Here is an 18642-nt window from a genome sequence, read left to right on the forward strand (position 1 = left end):
CAGGTAGACCAAAAAGAAATTCATACGAATGAAAGACCGACGAAAATTTGGATAATCGTTTAATTTAAATACATATTTGTTTGTCGTCGAATTCGTGTAGTAAAACTTATCTCGTTGATTCGATGAATTCGTAGCGAAAAAATACGAAAAATATAAATACAAATATAAAATACGAAAAAATCAAAATATAGTCTCGGCGAGTCTCAGAGGACGACAGAGCTGTCAATGTACTTGTCCCCAGACTCTACAGCGCAGAGAGTCTTTTAATAATTTACAGTTGACTCTCCCATCTGTCAACCCATCGAGACTAAATTCTCTTATGTCAAGTTCTCACCCACAATCTTTGCTGCTGCTTCCAGGACTGGTGCCACCAGAGGGCACGAGCAGCGGGCATCAAAAGGGATTCTAATAATTTTTTTTGCTTTTTTCGGGTATAATCGATAAGATTGATACCTTTTTTATCGTCAGTCCAAACTCGGCGTTTTGTCCTAAAAGAGGGGGTTACGGGAATCCGAGTAGTCTTGTTTGCAAGTAGTAGTCACGGTCTGTTTCAATTCGGGGAGGTGCAAAGAGGAGGATTGGATTAAAAAGCAGACGACGAGACGCACGATCAATCGTGTGATTCCTCAGTTATTTTTATTTATTATTTATTCTTCTTGTCGTTGCTCTTTCGCAAGAGCAGGTGCCGCTGGAATAAATGCATCCTTTTCGAACGTCCTTTCATTCGTTGTATCATACGGTGCGTTAAACTTGTATCAGTGTCCGAAACGAGTGACGAGCGGATGAACAAGATCGCTCTCGGATGCTGTGTCAAAGTGGGGGGCCCATTTCTCACACATTTTCGACGGAAATAACTCGCGGTTCAGCCATTATCGTTAATTATTTGATGTGTACACTAAACCTAACATTGCAGCGGGGTTCATAAAAATCGCAAATCAAACGAGCGAGTGGTAGAGTCGATGAGTTAATAATTGGAAAAAATAAATAAAAAAAACAAGTTTTTTTTTGGCAGTGTTCGAATATTAAAATGTGATCGATAAAATCATCGTTGATATAGCTACGGATGACCTTATTCGTTCGACAACATTCTACGAAGTCTACGCATCGGCACTGGTGGCAATTATATACTTTGTTCGTTCCACCCTCTTTTTCCTCCCTTTCGCGGTCGAAAAAGTTGATATATTAGGCTATAGGCTGAATAATCAGACTGCGAAAAACGAATAGATCACCGTGCGGTCACGAAACTCGAGCGAGCGGGAGACGGATTTAATAAACAAAACAAAAAAGTCATATAAAAGAGGTTTATAAGAAATTGGTGTTAACAGGAAGTCCGCTTCTCCCAGTAGAGAGCATATGTGGATTCTCGTGAATTGATGCAAGAGCCACGAGTTTCGAAGGGCGACGGCGGTGGGGGGGATGGTGGCGGTGGTGGTGGCGCAGACGAAGGGAACGACGAGGACGACGGCGACGGCGACGGAGAACGTCCTCGCTAGATATATCGACACTAGTAGCAGGGGCCGGTAGTCGCGCCGGTGGCGGCGTTCGAAACGGAGTCTGCTGTTCGATGCGGTCGTTTGAACGTCAAACGAATCCCTCAAAAAATTCAATCGTTTGCCTTTCGTATTTTCCGGTGATTTCGTATTCGTTCAACTCCCCATCCCACTTTTTTACTTTGCCGTGACACTTTTGTATTAACCACTGTGCGATTACAAACGAAAGACATTAAATTCCCTGGCTTCGTACTCTTCCTTAAATCTTTTCGTGTTCGTTCGTAATCACCGGCACAAAAATTCGCCAGTTATACTTCGATATCCATGTAAGTGTTAACGCGTACCACGAGAGATTTCGAGGATCAAATATCAAGCTGGAATACAGTGTGTCGTGAATAAACGAATAATATATAATACAAACTTGATTTTTTCCGTTGAGAATCGAGGAAAAACTTACGCATATACCGTGTATCACCGAAAATATATTCTCCGAACCCCTGTGAACGGTGAGTTCATTTTTTTATGACCATTATCATTTTAATTACATTTAAATACGTAAATGATAAATTTTATTGAAAACGTATCATTACGACGGGACATGCGAGCGTGTTTTAATCAAGATATTTCGACACGCGATACAACATGCGTGCCGATTAGAAATGAACAGGAAGTCTCGTGTACGTCCGGACTCAATATTTCTACGAAAAATGCTTCAACAATCATTTTTTGGCAGTTGAGTGCATGCTATTATGCCTATTATTTCTTCATACGCCAAATAAAGCCTTTCGTCAATAGACCGCTACGATTTGTTTACATATTCAACAGCTCTTGGACTTATTCAAGAGTCGCAATTTTTAAGGATACTCTTTGACTCGATTAATCGATTTCATTGCCCCTTTTACTCTCTCATTTTCTCTGGCTCGAATACGACACAAGGGAGTTGTATCGGGGGGAGAAAATGTTTAGTTCCTCCGTTGCTACGCATTTTACGTATAGAGTGATACGTGTTGATTCGATGCGGAAATCCGATTTCGAAGTAAAATTCAAGTATCTTGGAAATTTGACAACCTTCGCTATTGATCGTGAGAAAAATGCACTTGAACTGCTACTACGAGTCGAGTGAATAATAAATAAGTGTAACGCTCAGTAAATCGACGATGACACGTGTACTCTGGTGGTATCAGCATCACGTACTTGTGCGTTCTTCAACTTTTCATCCTTGAAGCACAATACATTTTTTAATCCTACAAATTGTTACGTGGATTTATATACTTTTCTTTTCCATCATTATTTACAATACTTTGAAAAAATATTCTACAAATTCACAAATTATGTATAAGTGATTTGAGAAATTGATGAATGCGGCAATCGAATATTTTCATTGAGTTTTAATCACCGCGTCGCTCAACAATTTTAGTAATTGTAGAAAATTTCGTTGAAAATGCAAAAAAATTTTAACTCAAGGCTGAAATTTTCATAAAACGTTAAAAACTTGAAATAAATTAGTTGCTCTGTCCTTATTTCGCAATCATTTCAACTAATTCGCCAATATAATTTTTTTTGCTACCGTTCGCAAGGTGTTCCTTTCACGAACTCCAATATTCTACGAACAACTGATTTTAAGTTACAGTAAAGTAAAATTGCATGCAAATAGATTGGCCAAATTTCAGGTCAGGTTATCGAACATTTAATAAAGAATTGAAATTTCAAAAATCGTAAAATTTACATGGGAGCTTGTGCAGATTCCAGCTTCACATTTCTATTCAATAATTCATAACTAAATAATTCTAAATTCCTAATACTACACTCCTGTCGCACAGATAGAAAAAAGCTTACTCTGTGAAGTGCTATATTTTTCATTTTGGTTTCCTCATAGAGGAAGCTCTGCAAATTTTTGCAAAGCTTATATTTTCAAAATTGTGAATTTTCACAGTATCGCTGACTGTAGTAATTTATGAATCGAAAGAGTGATAGTCGAATTTTCGAAAAATCGATATTTTAATCATCGTCCTATGGGCGATTGTTATCTTCGAACCTTGCAGTTTCTGCTTTATTTATTTTCGGCATTCAAAGCTCTAGTTGAATCTATCTGTCTCCATATTATTATTCAAAGTTTATAAACTCGAGATTTTAGCTGCTCGAAATTTTAGTCATTCCAACATTTGATCCCCACCCGATTGCGTGTTTAATTAAAAATTCCTTCTTTGAATTCGTATTTACCCGAAAATATGTATTTCAATAGTTTTCATTTCGAATGCAATTTTAACAGACCATCTGAATGTCAAAAGTTCATATTTTCGAATTCAAAGTGGAGAGTAATTGTTTTACAGACAGATCAGAATATAGAGTAGCAAAAAATCGAAAGTGAATTTTTCGAGCCTATAAAACTTAGATATACAGAATAGAGATGGCTCGAAAAGGCGAAGTTAAAAAATGGCGATGTTTAAAATTGGAGATCACCGGTCTGAGTAAGTGAGTGAGTGAGACGCGTGTATTTGCAGTTCGACTGCATTTCTTTATTTTGATCGATCGACTTTCTAACGTTTCGCTATTTTGACTGTTCGACTTTTTGGTGTTTCAGTATTTCAACCTCAGTAATATTTGATCTTTCATTATTATATTTTCAAAATTGTGAATTTTCACAGTATCGCTGACCGTAGTAATTTATGAATCGAAAGAGTGATAGTCGAATTTTCGAAAAATCGATATTATAGTCATCGTCCTATGGGCGATTGTTACATTCTATTATCGATGTAAACGTGCTTCGAACCTTGCAGTTTCTGCTTTATTTATTTTCGGCATTGAAAGCTCTAGTCGAATCTACCTGTCTCCATATTATCATTCGAAGTTTATAAACTCGAGATTTTAGCTGTTCGAAATTTTAGTCATTCCAACATTTGATCCCCGCCCATGTTGAAAATATTGAAATATACTGAAACCTTCTCAATTTTTGCAGCAATACATCGTAATTTTATCACTGCACTATATTAGAAGTTATCAATACGCGAAATTTGCGATTGAAGGTTTCCAAATGAGCAGCTTTTAAACAGAAATTTTTACTCCCAACCATGGTAAAATCTATGCCTAGCTCGAACAGAAAGTTATTTAACTGCGGAACGAGTCACATTTTATAATGTATTGTTAGACGTTTTGTTATGCTTCTTCAAACAAATCCAGATATGTAATATAGATTTGCACAAAATAATGCTATGTGTGCAACGCTAGAAAAATCAGAGTAAATATAAGAAAATTCTGAATAATCGTTAACGCGTTTGATAATTGCTGCGATTTAGGAGGAAATATTGTAATGTAACATCGCAGAATTAACAGCACGTGATCACACACTTAGAAGTTATTACGATTCCATGAAAAAAATAGAATGGAACATAGTAAAAACTAGTAGAGCTTGTCACGACCTTGTAGATTTACTCCGATACGTTGGAAGAGATTACATGGGAACATAGTAAAATTTTCAACATCATTTTGTTTCTTGTACATTTTCAATGATATTGTGGGACAAATTACGATGGCCCATAGTAAATTACTTTACTATTCTTCCCCCTCCCCACTCGTTTATAGAACTTTGCTCATTCGTGAGCAAGCATTCTATTCCATTCAGCGTTCATCGAGCAACGAAAATGACCGTGCGTGGAGCCGAAATAATGTACGCAGCCAAAGTTTTTCAAAAGTTTTCATTGCATCGATCACCACTTCGATCAGAAAACAAAAATTAACAGCTGGTCGGCAATATAACTATGGAATAGTTACAATTACGCAACGTACTGATTACGTACAAGTTTACCGGTCTCGACGGTAACATTTACATTCCTAAGACGTGGATCTAAGATAAAATGAAAAATAATTGTCAGTCCAATTTGGTTAGTGTAAAAATTTTTTTGTACATGTTTTTTGTGCATATTTTTATAAATAAAATATACTGTGATTAAAATTATTTAGTGTTGTTTCCTTTACAACCTACTTACGAATCATCCAAATGCCATGACCATTAAAACATTAAAAAAATAAGTTATTCGAAATTCTTATTCCCGATGGGTGGGGATCAAATGTTGGAATGACTAAAATTTCGAACAGCTAAAATCTCGAATTTATAAACTTCGAATGATAATATGGAGACGGATAGATTCGACTAGAGCTTTGAATGCCAAAAATAAATAAAGCAGAAACTGCAAGGTTCGAAGATAACAATCGCCCATAGGACGATGATTAAAATATCGATTTTTCGAAAATTCGACTATCACTCTTTCGATTCATAAATTACTACAGTCAGCGATACTGTGAAAATTGGGTGGGGATCAAATGTTGGAATGCAGTTTATAGGCTCGAAAAATTCACTTTCGATTTTTTGCTACTCTATATTCTGGTCTGTCTGTAAAACAATTACTGCCCATTTTGAATTCGAAAATATGAACTTTTGACATTCGGATGGTCTGTTAAAATTGCATTCGAAATGAAAATTATCGAAATATATATTTTCGGGTAAATATGAATTCAAAGAAGGAATTTTTGATTAAACGCGCAATCTGCTGAATAGTTGATCGGGAATAAGAATTTCGAATAACTTATTTTTCTTCAAACTGATATCACAATTTTTAAAATTTCGAAATATCGACCGTTCTACAATTCAGTTATTCGACATATTGAACCCCACCCGGTGGGGTTTGTTATCATTACCTTTGGCGTTTAGAGGTGTTTAGAGTTCTATTTTTCGGTCCTTATAAGGAAAAAACATCTGTGTAATCAATCGATGAATCCCCGAAATTTAGGGCAGTAGTGCTCGGATGGGAGTTTCGTAAAACCCAGAACACTTGCGTCATAGACACGTGTCTTTGGTATAATGACATGTCTATGCGTTATATTCGGTGTCTTGATTAGGTGATATGCGCACTTAGTTCGAGTTCGTTTTAGTTGAGTTGCAAAAGAAAAATAAAATAATAAAAATTTAACATCGGTTGTGACATCTACATGGTACCGCGTTACCACAAACTATAGTAAAAATTACGAGAAAACGAATTCAAAAATTCGTATAATAATCTCTCCGTGTATAATTTCGCAATTTTTTCAGGTTTTTATAGGTTCATATGGAAGGCGAATATATGAAAAAGGAAAAAAAAATTGGAATTTTCGTTGCAGACAATAATTACAATCTCCACATTGTACACAGCTAAGAAACTTCGACAAGCAGACTCGACGCCATGTACAAATTAGTATTTCTCACATTAAAAATGTTTTTGTACTTTTGAAATATCCTTGAAACTATACCCGAAATATCCCGAAAACAATCGATTTTTTTGACTTTCTAAAGCGGGGGACCCCCTCTTAACGATGGAAACTGAAAAATGGCAGAATCAGAAGCTTTTCCTATATATGACCGTGTGACTCCTTAGAGGTTACAAATCGGTTCAAATTTCGAGTCCCCCAATTTGTACCACCAAAAAATACGATCATGCGGAAGAAATACCTTAATTATCAGTCATTTCGTTCGGCAATAAAGAAACATCATGATTTTATTAAAACCCCAGCGGATTGTACGACCAAGGCATCGGTCCAAAAAAGTACAATAACGACTGAAAATAACCGAAAAACGACTAATTTCGGTCGTTTTTGTATACTTTTGTCGACTGATGCCTTGGTCGTACAATCCGCTAGGGAACTAATAGTATTAATGACGTTGAAGTTTGCAACGTTTTAGTCAGACGAAATGATTTTAAAAAACTCTCCAACAATTCCACTAATTCGCCAATTTTGTGCTACCGTATTTGCAATTCATAGTTTTCAATCTACACCAATGATTTCGTGAAATAAAAAATTTGTTAATTATGAATGTTTTTTTCGTTAAATCCGTTGCAAACTTCAGCGCCGTCGGTATTAATTCAGCAATTTATGACAACGTTTTTTTCCCAAATATTTCTTCCAATTCAGTATTTTTTGTCAATGCCATTGATGAATTTCGCTTATCAATTAATTCCAATAGTCGTACTTGAGTTAGTATTTCGCTTCCAATACGGCTTTGTTCTTTAGGAAACAAAAATGTTTTGTCGAAAATAACATTTGTAACTCACCAATTTTTTATTTCACGAATCATTGATGTGGACTGAAAACTACGAATTGCAAATTAGACAGATAACAGAATTGGAGAATTACTGGAATTGTTGGAGAGTTTTTTAAAATCATTTCGTTGAACTCCAACGTTGCAAGCTTCAGTCTCATCTATCGCTGTCTCTTTCACACACGATTGAGTCATGCACGTATACGCACCTTTCACCTGTTCACCGGGTGAGATTTCTTCTTTAAATATTCGGTCTCCGATACCTTTACATTTTATTGCCCGAGATCCGTGAAGACCATACGTGACACTAATTTTCGAATTTTTCCACTTTTACGATCCTCGAAAGGAAAATAAGATCGGTAACAATGAATCGTGCCAAAAAATGGTAGAATCGAAGGTACACGTACGAGTATAGAAAACGGGGATAAGAGATTCCAGAATGCAACAAAAAACGTCGAAAATATGGAAAAATTACAAAGATGCAATTCTCATTGCTTCTCTTGACGCCGAGACTTTATTCAGTCCCCTTCTACAAACGACATCATCAATAAACAAAGTCGATGAATGGAAGCGAGCGTTCCGTGTTCCCCTCCCCGCATACCGTCGCACAATTAAATTTCCAAAAATTCATATAATGAAATCGCTCGGATGGAGATGGGGAGCTCGCATCATGAAATCGCGGAATGTGACTTCTGCGTCACGTGTACAACGTTGTTTCTACTATCGACCGCTCACTATCTTCTTAAAGCCTACAACAGTAAATCGATATGTCGATAACCAATAAGTGCATAAAAGTGTTGAAACCGGAAAGGCACTTTTGCAACTAATAACAGCAACGCGACCGTGTCGATCACAATATACTGCTTCGTGTTGTTGTTTCTCCTTTCCGGACACGCTTCAATTAACTAATAGAATGACTCAACACAAATCAACTGTTAAACTCGTTTAATTTTCCATTTATTTTATCTTCACGTTCCTTCGTTTCTTTATGGTTTATTAGGTCTCTTTGTATTTTATTAAACTGTGCAGTCCGAAGAGGATTTGCACTGAGAGTTTGCGCTGAAAAAAACTTAATATTTTCGTATGATAAAATGGCTCCCATCCTCGCTAAATGACCTCGCTCAAAATAACCTGGTAAAATAACCAACGAACAAAATAATTAATAATAAAAAATGTTTATTATATAACGCATGTGTTCCGGGTTTTACGAACAAGCACTACTGCCCTACGACGCTGAAGTTTGCAACGTTAAAGTCCAACGAAATGAACGAAAAAAATATTTGTAATTCATCAATTATTTATTTTACGAATCATTGGTGTAGGTTAAAAAACTAGGAATGGCAAATTCGGCAGGTAAAAAAATTGGAAATTAACTGGAATTATTTGAGAGTTTTATTAGATTATTTCGTTGGACTCCAATGTTGCAAACTTCAGAGTCATCAACGTACCACGTATCATACCAAGTTGTATCGCTTATTGTAACTTACGTTGTATCAAGAACATATAGAGAATCCTAGATCCTAGATCCCTCCATCATGTTCTACGATTGTTGTATTTTACTAACAATCTATTTTCATTAAAGAGTGTATAAAGAATTCTAGATCTCTTTGTCCACGACTTTTAATACCTTTCCTCAATCGCAACTAGACAAAAGCAAGACTTCTCGAGGTCTCTCAGCGTGCGCCCACGATACTCAAACGAGTATATCTATATATAAACGCACTGGGTATAATACCTGCATAGAAAAGTCTATGGGTAATAGCGTTTGCCGCTCGACGCTCAAACACCCAAAACTTTCCTTCACGCCCCTCCGGACGTGACACCGTGAACAGAATCCCCGCAGGGTGGGTGTTCTCGAGACATCTCTAGTAATAAAAACCCCGCATAGGCTTTCATATTTATCCGCAATCAACGTTTCAAATTCCACATTTCAATGATTCTTCATATTCCGGTGTTGAACGAGGTTATTCAGGCCGGAAATCATTTCGTTTTCAATGCATCTCTTCCTCGGTCGAAATTCGTTTTAGACTGCCCGCAAAAGAGTGTTTACCTATGACGCTGAAGTTTGCAACGTTGGAGTTCAACAAAATGATATGACGCTGAAGTGTCCAACGAAATGATCGAAAAAAACTCTCCAATAATTCCAGTAATTCTTCTATTTTGTTCCCTACCAAATTTGCGATTCGTAGTTTTTCAAGCTGCACCAACGATTCGTGAAATAAACAATTGGTGAATTACAAACGTTTTTTTCGTTCATTTCGTTGGACTCCAACGTTGGAAACTTCAGCGTCGTAAAATGATATAAAAAAGCTCTCCAATAATTGCAGTAATTCTCCAATTCTGTTACCTACCTAATTTGCAATTCGTCGTAGTTTGTCAATCTACACCAGTGACTCGTGAATAAAAAATTGGTGAATCAAAAATGTTATTTTCGTTAATTTCGTTGGACTCCAACGTTGTAAACTTCAACGTCATTGTTTACCTCCGGTATACAATTCCGTTTAAACATTTTTGCCGAATGAGTGTTCGCCGGTTAAAAACGTTCTCGCAGGTTCCTCCATACATAAAGTGCGATGACAAGAAATTTACGTAAAACTCACACTTTGTGTCCACGCGGTCCACGCGTATACCTTAGGCGACAAATACAAGGAAGAGAAGAGAAGAAAGAGGAACGAAAAGAAGGAGCAGGGAGAAAGAGAGAAAAAGGAGAAGGCGTGCACGCGTGTAGGATAGAATCGTTGAGATGGCAAGGATGCGGTAAGTGACGCGCCGTTACGCCAGTATTGGCAAATGGCAGATGACCTTGAAGCCCATACGAACGGCATGCCCGATATTCGAGTTTGCGTGCGGAAAAGAGGAAAATATCTCGTCGTACGCGCGTCTTATATAGAAACGATAAATTCAACCGCGCGTCAACATAATTCCCACTTGGAATATTAAGAATGATAAAAAGATAATGAAAAAGTCAACGTAGTTGGGATAGCAAAGTGATCGGTTGAGCGTGGCGTGATTGCAAAATAGAATCACACAAATGTGTAAAAGTTTATATATGAAATAATGACAGCATTGAGAAACCGCTTACTTATATGGCTCGGTTTCCATACTAAAAATTCAAAGAAAAACGGCACGAGGAAAGAAAAAAACGTCAAAGAAAAGTGAGCGGAGAATAATGCGTGTCTCGCAAGCTTTGTCATAATGAGAGAAATTGGAAAATGGTTAAATCGTTACGCGATACTATTTATAGAGTGGAGAAAAAAGCGGATGGAAGCGCGGATAATCGACGAAATAAATTTCAGCCGAAACAGAGATCGAAGCGCGGAATTAACTTTCTGATCTCTGGCAATGATTTTTTCGGATTTATTCGCCTCGCGCACGCTACAACAAAACAGTACGCGAATCGCGTGCGGTGAAAGTTGGACAAACATCATCGTTATTATAATTCGAGATGCACCGAGCAAAGCAGCGCGTCTAATAGATTCGCCTGTGAAACATAATAGTCCATCGTATACCTGTGAAACCCCAGAAGAATTACGCGATCCCTCCAAGAAGCGATCTTCTCCTCCGAATCACGACTCTACTCTTCTTTTATTACTAGAGTCGTTTTGAGGGAAAAGTTCGTGACCTCGTCGCTGGCGTCACAAAGAATACCTTGCCGAGAGCTCCTCCACAGCCTCACAAATAATTGCACCCTCCCCCCCCCCCCCCCCTTCTCTAAATCCATACTATGACCGATCATTCGATAACGCGGCGAAAATACACACGTTTCCAAAGCTTACTATTTCGGTCCGAGGTCCAACGAATCTTGCAGTTTTTCAATCCGTCGGCAGCTTAGTATACTTCAATCCTTTCCAAGTTACACTGAAAAAAAGTCGTTGGAGAACCGAAATGTGACATTACGTGGTGCCAGCAATGAAGTGTACGATCGTCACAAAGTGAAACATGATTGAGGGGTCAACCCTGATTAGACGGGTAAAAAAAGGACTGTTTTCACAAATTTTTTTGACCAGTATAAAAATTATAAATATGGATATAAAAAGTGTTAGGCCTAAAGAATACACTCTTGAAATACAGTACGGGTCGAAAAAAAGATGGGTGTGCGCTGTTGACAAAATCTCTGGAACGGATGATCGGAGGAAAAAATAAAACAAGATTGTAAAAAAGATGTTTCCAAAAAATGATTTATCTGCAAATTCTTTTACTGAATGAAATAGAAGTAAACTTGAAGCAGAATGTTTTAATAAAATATAAAAAAAAAACTCCCGACTGAAAATTATATACACCGTATTGAAAATAAAATGAAGTCGCGAGAATTAAAATGAATGTTAGAAAAAATCAACATTGTATGTATTTCCAGAAAATGATTCATCTTCAAACTCCTTTGCTTGCATTCAAATGAGATGCATCTTTATGGAGGCGGTAGGTCAACTTTCTGAGATCTGTTAATTCAGCAGTTACGTTGCAAGCGTTCGAGCGCTGCTCTTCGTTGTTGAGACAAACTTATATTTTCTTATGGGTTTTCAGAGGGTAATTAAAATGAATACTTTCGTGGGAGCTCAACATGCAAAAAAAACGAGATAATTGGTAAAGTTCATACGACCGAATTTCGACTAAAAATAAAATAATTCGTAAATAAAAAGGTTCTAATTTTTTTTCTGCATTATTATCAATAAAAAACGATATGAGGGTTCATTTTAGGGAGGGGGGAAGTTTAAAAATAAAAAAAATAATGTAAATGCATTATTTTCTCTACCTTCTTTTACGAACTTTAATTTATCTCTTTGTTTAAATCCATAAAAAACAACTGAATGACGAGCCATCAGAAAAAATAGTTTGCAACTTTCAATTTTCATCGTCTTTCTATTTACATTGAAATTAAATAATTCCGACAACTTTGCTGGAAAGTATAGAGGAAGACTTATCCACAATATCTTACAAAATTTCCAAAAATTGAAGCGGTTAAACGATTTTTTGAAAAACTCATATTTTCGTAAAATTCAAAATGTCATAAAATTTAAACCGCTCAACCGATATTCTCCAAATTCAATACCAACCTTCCTATTATGATGATCTATTTATAATAAAAAAAATTATTAATAAATCTCTAAATTTTCGAAAGTTAGAGCGTCGATACCATTTTTACATTTTTATGAAAATTTTAAAACATCGTCATATTCGTATTTTTTTTCAAATTCTGATAAAATTATCAGAAAATGAATAGCTTGTATAGATTAACATCTGTACAAAACGGTAGCCCTGTATCTCAAACCGTTTTCGAGTTATAAACGTTTGAATTTTGCAGTGCCATAACACACAACACACACACACACGCGCGCACACACATCCGGACATTGTTTCTAGATATGATTTTTCGATGTTTTGGAACATTTTGAGCACATTGACATTAAAAACTGGAAAAAAAATTTTTCATCGTCACAAAGCAAAAATAAAAATAAGTCGAAAAAATCCGAATGAAATTTCAGTTTCTTTGCTATTGTCACCAATGATTAATAGGAAATTATATTACGACGTATTTTAAGAATGGGGAAGGTAACAAAAACTCAATTTTGTTATTATGAAAAAAATTTCAATCCTCTTAGCTACTGTAATTATTCATTCTTTCAGTATTCTTGTTGCAAACTCGTACAACCCCTTATCTTTAACACGTAGAAATGGTTAGGTTTTGATCTGGAACATCATTCGATGTGTGTGCGGAATCGTTGGGTGGGTCTGGAACAACTTCTTTATTTCGTATTTTGATTTTCCTATACCTTTCCCTTCGTGATTTTTTTCAGATTTAAGAAGAATATTTTTCGTCAAATTTTTACCTCCCCCCTCCCTAAAATTATTCGCGGTATGATTTTTCATCAATGATAATGCTTAAAAAATAATTTGGCACATTCTTCAGTATAAAAGCAAGTATATTGTACATTTTTACCCTTTTTTCTCAAACATGGGAAAATTATTTGTATAATTTGTAGAAAGTAAAGCGATTGCGGATCAATGACGTTACCGATATTCATATAATTTGAAATTAATGCATACGTAACTGAATACAGTTTATGCGTTTATTACTTTATCTTGTTATCTTGGACCGCGTCGAGTCGAGACCGTGAACTACGTGACACTGAACAAGGTTCCACTCTCGTATAAGGTTTCTTTTCCTCGCCCTTTCCTAGAAAATTCCTCGGCACGATGCAGTCCATCGGGTATACCAAAAACGCATGTGTTATTCGAGCCGAAGTGGCCCCTGTGGCCCCGAAAATGTCACTCTGTGATCTCTAGCCCCGTACGGCATTTCTCATCGTAAACTCAACAATTCCGTTCTGGAATGGTCAACACATAAATTACAGCTGTTAAGTTTTTGCTCCTCTTCTCTGGAATTCGGTAAAAAAAATATTAACTAGTATGTTCAGAAATGTTGTCAACGAGTCGTTTATTAAAAAAATCATTTCCAATCGAATAGGGAATTGCATCTTTGTTTGAAAACTGTTTTAAATTAATCCTGAGATCGTAATGAACCAGTAGAATTTTTATTTTCATTTTGTAAGACCGAAAAGTGTCTTAAAAATTATTTTCTATTAAGGATTTTGAATTTTCGTGCGGTAACGCTAACCGCGGTGCTGTTTCGATTTGTAACGTCACTCCGTTAGTAAACAATAAGACTGCGAAAGACCGGGTAACAAGATTTGTCAAGATAATGAGTTATAATGTATATCATTGGTGTCTTGTGTCTGAATGCATTAATACAAGTGTAAAAAGGCCACACGAATTGTCGATTCAACGCCATCATCAAAGTATTTATCATTGGTAGATTTGTACTTTCTGCTTTCACAAAAGCCTCTTCCATGATGCGATTTAAATAAAATAAATGATTAAAGTCCACAAACGTGATAATAACTTGCAAAATTTTTAAATTTCACCCAGAACGCACGATAAAAATCTAGATTGTTTACTATCGGAGTTACGTCACATTGGAATCCAATATGGCGGATGACGTTTTAGACATTTGAAAAACAGATGAAAAAAGACGATTTTTAAGGAGGGTGGATCGCGCGACGATACAATATTGCCATGCTAAACGACGTTAAAAATATGAAGAATTTCAAAATAATAAGAACTTAATCAAATTCGATAAATGTATTCTTTAAATAGATATAAGACAATATAATTTTTTTTTAATATCTCTACCGCGTAGCTCTCGAGTAATTGAACACTAAAGTTCACGTGTATGAGCATACAATTTACATATATACAGTTATACATTTCGTGCATAAGAACTTGGATTTAACGCTCAATTATTCGATAAACATGTGGTAAAAAAATTTGAAAAAAATTGTATTTCTATACTTGATGCCAAAGAATGTTATCACGAAATTTGATCAAATTCTGATTATTTTGATATCGTGATCCACCACCCTCCTGAAAATTGAGTTATAAAATTTACATTGAATTTTTATGAATAAATATTGACGTTTCTCCTTTACTTTTTACGAAATCTCTCATAAACTTGGATTTTTATATTTTTTTCTTACATGGTGTAAAATAGCCCACTATAATCTCAATAAGCTCAGTATGTTGAATATTTTCACTTTGGTTTTCCTGGAACAATTGTGCTGCGCGTTTTTTGACACTCGAAAACATTGAACTACTTCATCTCCGTTTTTCGACTATTAACCCCCGTATGGTGCATGATACGAAGCCCCGTTATCAAAATCGGTCAACCGTATACGGGCTTCCGGTTCTCCTCGCTGAGAAATCAACCGGAAACGCGGATGTACGCACCCGCCGCGACTGCTTGACAATGCAAGAGATTCTTCGTCTTCATAATTCAATAATTGAATTCGTCGACGCTTTATTTCTCGGTACTAATGGGATCGAAATTAGCCGAGAAGATTTTTTTTCTCGCCTTATGTGCGAGAGTATGCGAGTATGAAGAATTCAAAATTTCTTCCAGTCATTTTCGACCTCAGTGACGACTTTCGAATCTAAAAGAGAAATGTACATTTGCACCTTTTATCACTTCGTATAAATTCGTAACACCATTTTTGTTTTTTTTCTCTTTCGATTGATGAAAGATGAAAGTGCGAATGTATTGTTCATAGTCGGACGCACGCTCGGTATCGACAGTTTCGTCGGAGAATTTTTCATTGACCCACAATCTTGCTTACAACTCACCATCGATTCATACACACCTCCGCATCTATTGATCGCCATTTCCATTTTCGTCTACTTTATTGCTCATTTTATGGCTCACAATGCAAAGTGAATTCCATTTTTTTTTTTTTTCAACACATAAATTACAAGTTGAAATAACTGGACGGAAGAGGACAAAAATGGGTAAATTCTAGTCTCCTGAATCATAATTTCTTTTGATTTTTAACTCGTTTGATAAATCAGCGGAATCGTGCATCATCCAGCAGCAGCATCCTTCGGTAAACGTTCTCGATGACGTATCGACGTTGGAACGTCATCGTTAGATTCTCCGCTTATCTCATTTTCTCTTGTTTCTCTCATAAAAATCTAATAAACTGAGACTTTGATGCAGCAGCGTGCGGTACTTCAAGTTGACTTCTTTTGTGATCGACGGTTTCTCCGAATTGCCCAATACTGTGCAGCGCGCGTTTTCTCGTCGCTGTATCATCACTCGAAAGCCCGCCTGAACGGCTCTCAACGAACTCTCGCTCCCGTTCTCAATCGACTCAACAACTCGTCTTGCTTTTCTACGGAGTCGGAAGACCAGTCTTTCCTGGTTCAACCCTCTCTTGCCGAGAATCGTGCCTAGTCTATGGGCCATTCCAGTTTCACTGAAATTAACCGCGCGCGCGCGCGGTCACATCGAACGCGAAAATGCATGATTTTCTTTCGATCCTTGCGCACTGTTTCCTTCGAATCAATTCGTTTGCATTTTTCACTCTGGGGACCCCAGAAAGAATCGAATTTTTTTTTTCTACTCAAACTCGTCGTTGCACTAGTTTGGGAATACTCAAACCGTGAAAATAAAATTTGCAGTGTTTGACATGAATGATTTTTTCAAAATTAAATTTTTTTTCTGTCAATAACGGGTGAGGATGCAATATTAGAATGACTAAAATTTCGAACAGCTAAAATCTCGAGTTTGTAAACTTCGAATGATAATATGAAGACGGATCAATTCGACTGGAGCTTTGAATGTCGAAAATAAATGAAATAGAAACTTCAAGATTCGAAGCATGTTTACATCCAAAGTAGAATGTAACAATCTCCCCCAGAACGACGACTAAAATATCAATTTTCCGAAAATTCGAGTATCACTCTTTCGATTCATAAATTACTGTGAATATTCACTATTTCGAAGATATAATAACGAAAGACAAAATGTTTTGAAGTTAAACACTGAAACACCAAAAAGTCGAACGGTCAAAATGACGAAACGTTTGAAAGTCGACTGATCAAAATAAAGAAATGCAACGGAGCTCAAAAAACACGCGTCTCACTAACTTACTTACTCAGACCGGTGTTCTCCAATTTCAGATATCGCCGTTTTAACTTTCGCCTTTTCGAGCCATCGAAAAATTTATTTTCGACTTTTTGCTACTCTATATTCTGGTCCATCTGCGTAAAACAACTACTCTCCATTTTTAATTCAAAAATAATACGGACTTTTGACACTCATATGGTCTGTTAAGATTACATTTGAAGTGAAAATTATATCGAAATATATATTTTCGAGTAAATACGAATTCAAAGAAGGAATATATTCGGTTAAACGCGTAATCTGCTAAATAATCGATCGAAAATAAGAATTTCGAATTACTTATATTTCTCCAATCTGATATTACAACTTTAAAAATTTCGAGATATCGACCATTCGACAATTTGATTATTTGACATATTGAACCCTACCCGACTAACCTCACCTGGAATTTTCGAAATCGAAATTCTTCGACACAGTTTGACCGATTAAAAAAAGGCTTTGTCAGCGCTTACGCGGGGGACGAAGACAAAAATCGGCTGACCTTCTTTAAGGAGTTTCAGTACAAAAGTCAAAATATTAAGAAATTGATGAAATTTGGTGATAATGTTCTTCAACATCAAGTGCGAAAACTCAAATTTTTTCAAAATTTTCTTCTACTTAGTTATCGAGTAATTACGCATTAAAGCAGATTTCTCATGCCCGGAATGTATACCTATATATATGGAAACGCTATGCTTATACACGTAAACTTTAGTGATCAATTACTCGATAACTGTGTAGAAGAAAAATCTTAAAAAATTTGTGTCGTCAAATTTGGCACTAAAGAATATGTTCACCAAATTTTATAAAATTCTGAACTTTTTGAATTTTTTAATTTTTTTAGCATGGATTAGCATGGCAACATTGTATCGCCTGTACCGAAACTCCTTAAATCGGTCAAACTGCATCAAAGAATTTCGATTTCGAAATTTGCAGCTATCTCTCTCGCGTTCACGGTTGCGATATAACGAGTGATCCGTCCTCTCAAACGCTCATCTTTTATTTCCTGTGGATTGAAAAATATTTTTCAATCATAATTTTTTTTACTTTACAGTTTGTTTTGCTCGTACATCGCATTCATAAAATAAAAAATAAAGACAAATTAAGCGCTCTCAGTGTAAATGCATCGATGGCGAAATATCGACGCTCCGAGCGAACGCGACCCTCGATGTCAGCATCGAAACTTTTCAAAGGAAAGCCAGGTCATATTCGCACGAGAAGGAGAAAACCCCCGGATCCATAAAATTATTGACTAACCGAAAAATCGCCAGTCTTTGACGGAAATTGTAACGATTGGTGTTTCGAGGCAGTAATACCTCGAGTTTGTAACTTCTTAAATAAACTTATTGTTAATTTGTTGTAAAAGTATCGAGTTGGAGTTCAGCTTCTTTGGCCTTAATCCCTTAAATACTCGTCCTTGATAACTCGTCCCTTCGCGACGGTCTTCGCGGACACAACAAGTTTATATACTTTCTAGCTTCCCTTCCACCCGATTAATGACGCTGAAGTTTGCAACGTTGGAGTCCAACGAAATGATGTAAAAAAACCCTCCAATAATTCCAGTATTTCTTAGTTTTTTAAGCTACACCATT

At 36.3% G+C, this 18642-nt stretch overlaps 1 protein-coding gene across 1 annotated transcript in view; it reads left to right on the plus strand.

Moving 5' to 3' along the window:
* The first annotated feature begins 558 nt into the window (after positions 1 to 558).
* The window catches only part of LOC122419363 (beta-1,4-glucuronyltransferase 1), a 28279-nt gene continuing 10195 nt past the window's right edge, over positions 559 to 18642 (plus strand). Inside the window, exon 1 of the mRNA XM_043433843.1 lies at positions 559 to 1996. The gene's annotated coding sequence lies outside the window, so the exon portion shown is untranslated. The remainder of the gene's footprint in view (positions 1997 to 18642) is intronic.

Source organism: Venturia canescens, chromosome 1 (genome assembly GCF_019457755.1).
Source record: "Venturia canescens isolate UGA chromosome 1, ASM1945775v1, whole genome shotgun sequence".
NCBI classification, from domain to species: domain Eukaryota; kingdom Metazoa; phylum Arthropoda; class Insecta; order Hymenoptera; family Ichneumonidae; genus Venturia; species Venturia canescens.